This window comes from Schistocerca americana, chromosome 5 (assembly GCF_021461395.2).
Source record: "Schistocerca americana isolate TAMUIC-IGC-003095 chromosome 5, iqSchAmer2.1, whole genome shotgun sequence".
Taxonomy (NCBI): Eukaryota; Metazoa; Arthropoda; class Insecta; order Orthoptera; family Acrididae; genus Schistocerca; species Schistocerca americana.
The window spans coordinates 674,654,532-674,665,108 of NC_060123.1; positions in this window are offsets into that span (position 1 = coordinate 674,654,532).

Here is a 10,577-nt window from a genome sequence, read left to right on the forward strand (position 1 = left end):
TGTACGATACGTGCATGCCATCCTTCGACAGATAGTGCAACCATATCGGCAGCATATTATCGAGGCATTCGTCTTCGTGGACGACAATTTGCGCCCCCGTTGTGCACATCTTGTAAATGATTTCCTTCAGGAAAACGACATCGCTCGACTAGAGTGGCCAGCATGTTCTCCAGACATCAACCCTACCGACAATGCCTGGGATAGATTGAAAAGGGCTGTTTATGGACGACGTGACCCATAAACCACTCTGAGGGATGTACGCAGAATCGCTGTTGAGGAGTGTGACAATTTGGACCGACAGTGCCTTGATGAACTTGTGGACAGTATGCCACGACGAATACAGGCATGCATCAATGCAAGAGGACGTGCTACTGGTTATTAGAGGTTCCAGTGTGTACAGCAATCTGAACTACCACCTCTGAAGGTCTCGCTGTATGGTTGTACAACACGCGATGTGTGGTTTTCATGAGCAATAAAAAGGGCGGAAATGATGTTTATGTTGCTCTCTCTTCCAGTTTTCTGTACTGGTTCCGAAACTCTCGGAACAGAGGTGACGCAAAACTTCTTTCTATGTGTATATTTTAAATATGGTGCGAGCTACGTCACAGTGCCGGTAGAGTCGTACTCCTAATAGTGCTACTGTTCGTAACAAAGTGCAGTACGGTAACCACAACATTTATTTGTGCTGTAAGCTTGTTAGTCATTGCTAATGTAAGTCTACACATATTCGTCATTTAAAAAATTGTACAGATTGCAATAAATTAAGAGTAAAATAAGTAAAATCTATAGCGGCATTGTCAAGCGTATAAGTTATTACATTGATAAAATATAATAAATAAACGACTGAATAAAGCGACATTTAAAACAGTTGAAAATGAATTGGTTAAGTGACATATATTTGAGGAGTGCACATGACAAATTTGACGACGATCTTGTATACATCACATTCAGGATCGATTGTAGTAATTATGATAAGTATCACATCAGCCAAATCGGTCGCTCTTTTAATGTAAGTTTTAATAAGTAATTAAAGTTAAGTAACAAAAATGCGTTTGGGTTACACTTAGCAGAAATTGCCGTACTATAGGGAGGATTGAGAAAAATATGATTTTCTCCACAGAGAGAAAAAAGGCTGTGCAATCGACTTATTGGAATAGCTTAAAAATTACACAGCCAGAAAGCAGGAGGCAACATAAGTGCTGAATGGACAACGCGATTTTGTGGACAACGCCTGCTTTGCTTTATTTGATAATGGTTTACGTTTATTATTGTTTTTCTCGTTTATTGTCATTTCATCCCCCTCGCTCCCTATAGTTGGGGTGAGATGTTAGCGGTGTAATATTCCGCTCTTCAGCCAAGCGAATTAGAAAATATAGAAAAAGAATGAGAGACAAAACTGTGGACTGTTTTTCTAGTGCAAATTAAAAACCAAAGACGGATAGCTAAAAAACGAAAATATATTCATTTCAAAAACAGCGCAGAAAGATGAAATTTTTCTAATTAAGAAATACTGAAGTGTTGCGCTTTCAGTTAAAATCTGTAGGTCTTGCACTGGGTTAGACGTGTTGCCATATTGTTGGAGGACAGAATATGTTCCACAAGGATGAGAGGTGTGGGTAAACAGATAGGGGTCTGTTAGGTAGGAAAACTATGGAGATGACAGGTAACAATTGAGATGGAGAGTGGGAAATACAGTACGTGGAAAAGACAGAGGGTGAGAGGTAGTAAGTAGTGTGTGAGTATGGTAGTGGTTAGGAAAGGGATGGGTATGGATGGAGAAGAAAAAATGAAAGATGGACATTGATGTGGAATGGAATAGGTGGAGAAGAGCTGAAGTTGGTAGGAGAGATAAATATGGGGATGTATCTCGTTGTCTGGGTGATGAAGTTGGTTGAAGTTGCCCTGGGGTTGGATGTGGAGTGTGTGTAGGTGTAGCGATGGAGGGACGTGTTTGTGAAGGTGCAGCAGGATACAATGGTTGGTAATCGGAGGGGAGACAATGAGGTTACAGGAATCTAGTTTGTGGATAGCATAGGAGAGGCGCAAGTGTTCCATATGGGTGAGGAAGGGAGGGAAGTTGATGAAACAGTAGAGGACACATGTGGTGAAAGGTAGACAGATGTGGAAAGCGAGACATAGTGGATGACATTTGAGGATTTGGATGGATTGACTTACAGGACTTTGGTGGGGCGGAGATACATGCAACATTTACATATCAGAGGATGGGGCAGATCAGGATTTTGTAGGTGTGGAGAACAGTGGAGGTATGTAATCCCCAAGTTTGGCCTGTTTAGTAGTTTCAATCTGTTGTTGGGTTCCTGCTGAATGGTTATATGTTACATGTTAGTTGCCAGTTGAGGGTTAGTCCAATACATTTTAGAGTGTTAGTTAACTGGATAGAATGCTTGTAAATGGTGAGGTAGAAGTCATGGTGGTGGTAAGTGCGGATGGTTTGTCCTACAATTTTTGCCCAAGTTTCTGAAGGGTTGATGTTAAGGAGCCATTGGTTACACAAATAGGTACTCTGAGGTGGATTTGGAGGGATCGTTGGGATTTCTGGAGTGCAGGGAAGAGGGTGAGGAAAGTGGTATCATCAGCTCAATTGAGGCAGGTGGACTGTTGAGGGTGGTTTGGGCATATTGGCCATGTAGAGGAGATAGAGGAGAGGAGAGACTATGCAGCCTTGTGACAAACTGGCATTTGAAGTGGTTGTTAATAGTGACAAAGGATGGGCGATTAGATGGGAAGGATGCAATAGGGTGGATACTGGAGTCCGAAAAAAAGACCGGAATGCCATACATGGCTGTAGCCTTTCTCTAGGTCGAGGGAGACAAAAACAGCAGATTTATGGGACTTGAGTTGGTGGGATAGGAGATGGGTGAGGTACAGGAGCTGTCATCAGAGGAAAAATTGGGATGGAAGGCACACTGATTAATGGCAGGAATGTGGTGTCGTTTCAAGTGTTATTGGATGTGTCAGAGAGGATTAATTCAGAGATCTCGCTGAACACTGAGATGGGGCAGATAGGGCAGTAAGAGGAGATATCAGTAGTGGTTTGTGTGCCTTGGGGAAAGTAGGATTTTGGAGGCTTTCCACAGTTAAAGATAATAACTTGTGGAGAGGACAGTGGTATAAGGGTTCACAGGGTAGCTAGAAATGAGAGGGGGCATTCTTGAAGGTGTCGATAGATGATGTGGTCATGACCAAGGGATGTGTTACGTTTTCTGTAAAATACTTGTTTTATACCATGTGCTGTAATTTGTTTGTGATATGTTGTCCAAGTACAGGAGGCTAGGAGCCAGGAGTGAGACAGTGGTGTTAGTACATTCCTAGATGGAAGGGAGCAGAGTGTAATTAAAATGAAGGTCATCAGGGATGGGGAAGAAGTCAGAGAGATAGCATGCAAAGTGGTCATCTTGGCGCTGGTTGTCAGGTAAGGGAGGGTGGTTGTGGAGGAGTGGGTATTGAGGTTCAGGGTTTATACTAGTGAGTCGATGGAATGCTTTCCAAAACTTGGATGAGCTTATGAAGAGTGTAATGCTTTGTATGGGGTCTGTCTGGTGTCACTATTGGCGTTTTTTCGCATTTAATAAATTCCTGATGTGTCTCTGTATTTTCCAGTGGCGAGTGAGTGTATCTGAATTATGAGTTTACAGAAAGGAGAGGTACATGCTACGGGTTTCTCGAAGGAGTGGAGGTTATGGGGAGAATTTGGGACACTGACATAATGGTCTTAGTGGGAATATAGGTGGATGATGCATCTGACAAGGTCTGCTGCAGGAAGGATGTGGAATGTGGGACACAGCCAGGTTGTTGGAAGGTGGGAGGGGGGTTCCTTCCAATATGGATTACTGGTAGGCAAGCGAGATGGCTTGGGAGTAGTCTTGGATAACTCTCAGATGGAAATTGGAATGGGGTGCATTGGGATGAGGTTGTGTGTACGCAATGGTAAGGAGTACTGCTAGGTGGTTACTTCAAGTTGAATTGATAACTTCTGCAATGAGATTTCCAAGGAGGTTTGAAGATGTTACAGTAACAACTAGAGTGGTGTTGCCTTCAGAGCATGTCTGGTGTGGGATGGGAACAATGTCACTTTGTGGGGATTCAGTAAACTGACGCCACTGCTGGAGTTCTGTGGGAGATCTACTATTGATGTTGATGTCAGTGGCTATAATGCAGGTAGGAAAGGTACGCCTCTGTGGGTGAGAAAGTAAAAGGAGATAGGGTGACTAGGGCAGATGTAGATGGGGGCAAAGATGGTGGTTAAGGTCTGGAAAGAGAGGATAAGAATAAGGTGTTTGGTAGGGGTATTATATAAGGGATGTTCTTGTGTTGAATGGAGGAAACGGGGTTATCTGTGCAGTGGAGGATATATGCAGAAAGGTGTTTGGATGGTGTAATAAGATTGGAGGAAAGCTTCATTAAGGCTAAAGGTATGGCTGTTATGTTGGGACAGGTTATGCATTAAGAGATGCTTAGAGGCAGGTGTTGGGGTACAAGACATTGTAGGGCTGTCACACTGTTACAAGGAATAAGAGTGGTGTGTGTAGGTGAGGACTAGTTGGAGCTTAGACAAGTGAAGCAGGTGGACAGAAAGTGGACCTGATTGTGGGAGTAGGTGGGTTGGATGTTGAGATGAAAGATAGAGCAGGCCACAAGTGAGATTTGTAGAGGGGTGTGTGTATATAAGGAAAGAGGACGATTTTCATGATTTTGATGATGTCTTCAGCTGTGTGGGGGGGGGGGGGGAGGGTTGAGTGGAGGGAATTGTTGAGATAAATGGGCTTTCAATGGGCCACACTGGGTTTGATTGGTTTAGGCTTGACTTTGCAGTTTGCAGAATCGATGGGGTGGAAGTCATTGTAGGTGTTGCAGGTAGGAGGGGAAGCCTGATCAGTGGACAAATGGGTGGGGCTTTACAATTTGTGGTTAGGTGATCAGTGCAGAGAAGAGAGTTTCGACAGTGGTAGGACTGAAGATAGTATTTTGAAGGTTTGACCTTGTAGCAGTGGCAGTATACCAGAGCTCCCTCTTTAGGGAGAAGATCTATGATGAGGCACTTCCGGAAATACTAAATTTTGGTTGTTCTTCAGATTATAGTTCTTCATTTGTGATCTCAAGGTCAACATAGGTGATCACTGTGGTGAGTGTGGGAGGATGTAAAGAAAATTGTGTTTGTTTGGCATGGGTAATTGTGTAAGTGGCGTTAAAGAGGCTTTGGATCAAAGATAGCACAAGGAATTTTGGAGAGAATGTCGCTGTGGGAGTTGGGGTTCAATGACTTAAATAATACACAGTTTTTTCTAGGGATGATTTGTTGGATGTGGGAGATTGGTAGGTATTTGTTGATTTCGAGTTGAATGCAGCAGTATACTGCACACATTTCTGCACGATAGGTAAGGAAGTCCGATCCAAATGCAGGTTTGATTTCTGCCACGTATTAACTGAGTGAATTTGGTTTGAGGAATTTCGTATCTGTGCAGTAGAGGATGAAGGTATGGATGGTAGGGGAAGATGTTGGAGAATGAGATGTCCATATGCTGGGTATTGTCGGGATCTGCTTCTGGTTTTTTGGTGTTGGTGCTTTGGACTTTTATTTTTTATTTAATGGTTGTTGGAGGAATGGGGGAGTGGTGGAATGTATTGTTGTTGAGAGTTATCTGAGAGTTGAGCAGGTCCTTGAGCATGACAAGCATTCATTGGTCGATGCAGTGGACCTTGATGGGATGGTGCAAGTTATGTCAGCTGAGGTAACTGTTGCGTGGTGGGCTGTTATGCACAAGGCAGTGAGTCTCGTGGCTGTTGAGTTGTGGCCGAATCAGAAAATATAGGAGGAGCTGGGGACAGAGAGAGTTGCATGTGCTACTTATGTGGTAGAGAGAATTCTATAGATAAGGGGTGATAGATGCAGACGGATGAGTAGAAGACATGCTCCATGTCGGGACAGTGGGAGCAGGAGATAGAGTGTTGCAGATGACTCACGTAATAGGAGTGTCCGGGATGGTAGAGAATCATGAACGGTGTTGATTGGGATGAGTGGCCGCCGAAGCGGCGCTGGGATGGCTGTTACGAACTGTGGTGGAGTTTCAAACGATGAGAATGTCTCCGATGTGAGAAAGATGAAAGCAGCTACGTCAGGCGTGCTGAGGTGGCGGTGATGAAGGGATGGAATAGGCTGTTACGAACAGTGGTGGACTTTCAAACGATGAGAATGTCTCCGATGTGAGAAAGATGAAAGCAGCTACGTCAGGCGTGCTGAGGTGGCGGTGATGAAGGGATGGAATAGGCTGTTACGAACAGTGGTGGACTTTCAAACGATGAGAATGCCTCCGATGTGAGAAAGATGAAAGCAGCTACGTCAGGCGTGCTGAGGCGGCGGTGATGAAGGGATGGAATAGGCTGTTACGAACAGTGGTGGACTTTCAAAGGATGAGAATGTCTCCGATGTGAGAAAGATGAAAGCAGCTACGTTAGGCGTGCTGAGGTGGTGGTGATGAAGGGATGGAATAGGCTGTTACGAACAGTGGTGGACTTTCAAACGATGAGAATGTCTCCGATGTGAGAAAGACGAAAGCAGCTACGTCAGGCGTGCTGAGGTGGCGGTGATGAAGGGATGGAAAAGGCTGTTACGAACAGTGGTGGACTTTCAAACGATGAGAATGTCTCCGATGTGAGAAAGACGAAAGCAGCTACGTCAGGCGTGCTGAGGTGGCGGTGATGAAGGGATGGAATAGGCTGTTACGAACAGTGGTGGACTTTCAAACGATGAGAATGTCTCCGATGTGAGAAAGATGAAAGCAGCTACGTCAGGCGTGCTGAGGTGGCGGTGATGAAGGGATGGAATAGGCTGTTACGAACAGTGGTGGACTTTCAAACGATGAGAATGTCTCCGATGTGAGAAAGAAGAAAGCAGCTACGTCAGGCGTGCTGAGGCGGCGGTGATGAAGGGATGGAATAGGCTGTTACGAACAGTGGTGGACTTTCAAACGATGAGAATGTCTCCGATGTGAGAAAGATGAAAGCAGCTACGTCAGGCGTGCTGAAGTGGCGATGATAAAGGGATGAAATAGGCTGTTACGAACAGTGGTCGAGTTTCAAACGATGAGAATGTCTCCGATGTGAGGAAGATGAAAGCAGCTACGTCAGGCGTGATGAGTTGGCGGTGATGAATGGATGGAATAGGCTGTTATGAACAGTGGTGGAGTTTCAAACGATGAGAATGTCTCCCATGTAAGAAAGAAGAAAGCAGCTACGTCAGGCGTGCTGAGGTGGCGGTGATGAAGTGATGGAATAGGCTGTTACGAACAGTGGTGGACTTTCAAACGATGAGAATGTCTCCGATGTGAGAAAGATGAAAGCAGCTACGTCAGGCGTGATGAGTTGGCGGTGATGAATGGATGGAATAGGCTGTTATGAACAGTGGTGGAGTTTCAAGCGATGAGAATGTCTCCGATGTGAGAAAGATGAAAGCAGCTACGTCGGGCGTGCTGAGGTGGCGGTGATGAAGGGATGGAATAGGCTGTTACGAACAGTGGTGCAGTTTAAAACGATGTGAATGTCTCCAATGTGAGAAAGATGAAAGCAGCTACGTCAGGGGTGCTGAGGTGGCGGCGATGAAGGGATGAAATAGGCTGTTACGAACAATAGTGGAGTTTCAAGCGATGAGAATGTCTCCGATGTGAGAAAGATGAAAGCAGCTACGTCGGGCGTGCTGAGGTGGCGGTGTTGAAGGGATGGAATAGGCTGTTACGAACAGTGGTGGACTTTCAAACGATGAGAATGTCTCCGATGTGAGAAAGATGAATGCAGCTACGTCGGGCGTGCTGAGGTGGCGGTGATGAAGGGATGGAATAGGCTGTTACGAACAGTGGTGGACTTTCAAACGATGAGAATGTCTCCGATGTGAGAAAGATGAAAGCAGCTACGTCGGACGTGCTGAGGTGGCGGTGATGAAGGGATGGAATAGGCTGTTACAAACAGTGGTGGACTTTCAAACGATTAGAATGAATCCGATGTGAGAAAGACGAAAGCAGCTACGTCAGGCGTGCTGAGGTGGTGGTGATGAAGGGATGGAATAGGCTGTTACGAACAGTGGTGGACTTTCAAACGATGAGAATGTCTCCGATGTGAGAAAGATAAAAGCAGCTACGTCAGGCGTGCTGAGGTGGCGGTGATGAAGGGATGGAATAGGCTGTTACGAACAGTGGTGGACTTTCAAACGATGAGAATGTCTCCGATGTGAGAAAGAAGAAAGCAGCTACGTCAGGCGTGCTGAGGCGGCGGTGATGAAGGGATGGAATAGGCTGTTACGAACAGTGGTGGACTTTCAAACGATGAGAATGTCTCCGATGTGAGAAAGATGAAAGCAGCTACGTCAGGCGTGCTGAAGTGGCGGTGATAAAGGGATGAAATAGGCTGTTACGAACAGTGGTGGAGTTTCAAACGATCAGAATGTCTCCGATGTGAGAAAGATGAAAGCAGCTACGTCGGGCGTGCTGAGGTGGCGGTGATGAAGGGATGGAATAGGCTGTTACGAACAGTGGTGGACTTTCAAACGATGAGAATGTCTGCGATGTGAGAATGATGAAAGCAGCTACGTCGGGCGTGCTGAGGTGGCGGTGCTAAAGGGACGGAACAGGCTGTTACGAACAGTGGTGGAGTTTCAAACGATGAGAATGTCTCCGATGTGAGGAAGATGAAAGCAGCTACGTCAGGCGTGATGAGTTGGCGGTGATGAATGGATGGAATAGGCTGTTATGAACAGTGGTGGAGTTTCAAACGATGAGAATGTCTCCCATGTAAGAAAGAAGAAAGCAGCTACGTCAGGCGTGCTGAGGTGGCGGTGATGAAGTGATGGAATAGGCTGTTACGAACAGTGGTGGACTTTCAAACGATGAGAATGTCTCCGATGTGAGAAAGATGAAAGCAGCTCCGTCAGGCGTGCTGAAGTGGCGGTGATAAAGGGATGAAATAGGCTGTTACGAACAGTGGTGGAGTTTCAAACGATCAGAATGTCTCCGATGTGAGAAAGATGAAAGCAGCTACGTCGGGCGTGCTGAGGTGGCGGTGATGAAGGGATGGAATAGGCTGTTACGAACAGTGGTGGACTTTCAAACGATGAGAATGTCTCCTATGTGAGAATGCCGAAAACAGCTATGTCGGGCGTGCTGAGGTGGCGGTGATGAAGGGATGGAATAGGCTGTTACGAACAGTGGTGGATTTTCAAACGATGAGAATGTCTCCGATGTGAGAAAGATAAAAGCAGCTACGTCGGGCGTGCTGAGGTGGCGGTGATGAAGGGATGGAATAGGCTGTTACGAACAGTGGTGGAGTTTCAAACGATGAGAATGTCTCCGATGTGAGAAAGATGAAAGCAGCTACGTCGGGCGTGCTGAGGTGGCGGTGCTAAAGGGACGGAACAGGCTGTTACGAACAGTGGTGGAGTTTCAAACGATGAGAATGTCTCCGATGTGAGGAAGATGAAAGCAGCTACGTCGGGCATGCTGAGGTGGAGCTGATGAAGGGATGGAATAGGCTGTTACGAACAGTGGTGGAGTTTCAAACGATGTGAATGTCTCCGATGTGAGAAAGATGAAAGCAGCTACGTCAGGCGTGATGAGTTGGCGGTGATGAATGGATGGAATAGGCTGTTATGAACAGTGGTGGAGTTTCAAGCGATGAGAATGTCTCCGATGTGAGAAAGATGAAAGCAGCTACGTCGGGCGTGCTGAGGTGGCGGTGATGAAGGGATGGAATAGGTTGTTACGAACAGTGGTGCAGTTTAAAACGATGTGAATGTCTCCAATGTGAGAAAGATGAAAGCAGCTACGTCAGGGGTGCTGAGGTGGCGGCGATGAAGGGATGAAATAGGCTGTTACGAACAATAGTGGAGTTTCAAGCGATGAGAATGTCTCCGATGTGAGAAAGATGAAAGCAGCTACGTCGGGCGTGCTGAGGTGGCGGTGTTGAAGGGATGGAATAGGCTGTTACGAACAGTGGTGGACTTTCAAACGATGAGAATGTCTCCGATGTGAGAAAGATGAATGCAGCTACGTCGGGCGTGCTGAGGTGGCGGTGATGAAGGGATGGAATAGGCTGTTACGAACAGTGGTGGACTTTCAAACGATGAGAATGTCTCCGATGTGAGAAAGATGAAAGCAGCTACGTCGGACGTGCTGAGGTGGCGGTGATGAAGGGGTGGAATAGGCTGTTACGAACAGTGGTGGACTTTCAAACGATTAGAATGAATCCGATGTGAGAAAGACGAAAGCAGCTACGTCAGGCGTGCTGAGGTGGTGGTGATGAAGGGATGGAATAGGCTGTTACGAACAGTGGTGGACTTTCAAACGATGAGAATGTATCCGATGTGAGAAAGATGAAAGCAGCTACGTCAGGCGTGCTGAGGTGGCGGTGATGAAGGGATGGAATAGGCTGTTACGAACAGTGGTGGACTTTCAAACGTTGAGAATGTCTCCGATGTGAGAAAGATGAAAGCAGCTACGTCAGGCGTGCTGAGGTGGCGGTGATGAAGGGATGGAACAGGCTGTTACGAACAGTGGTGGACTTTCAAACGATGA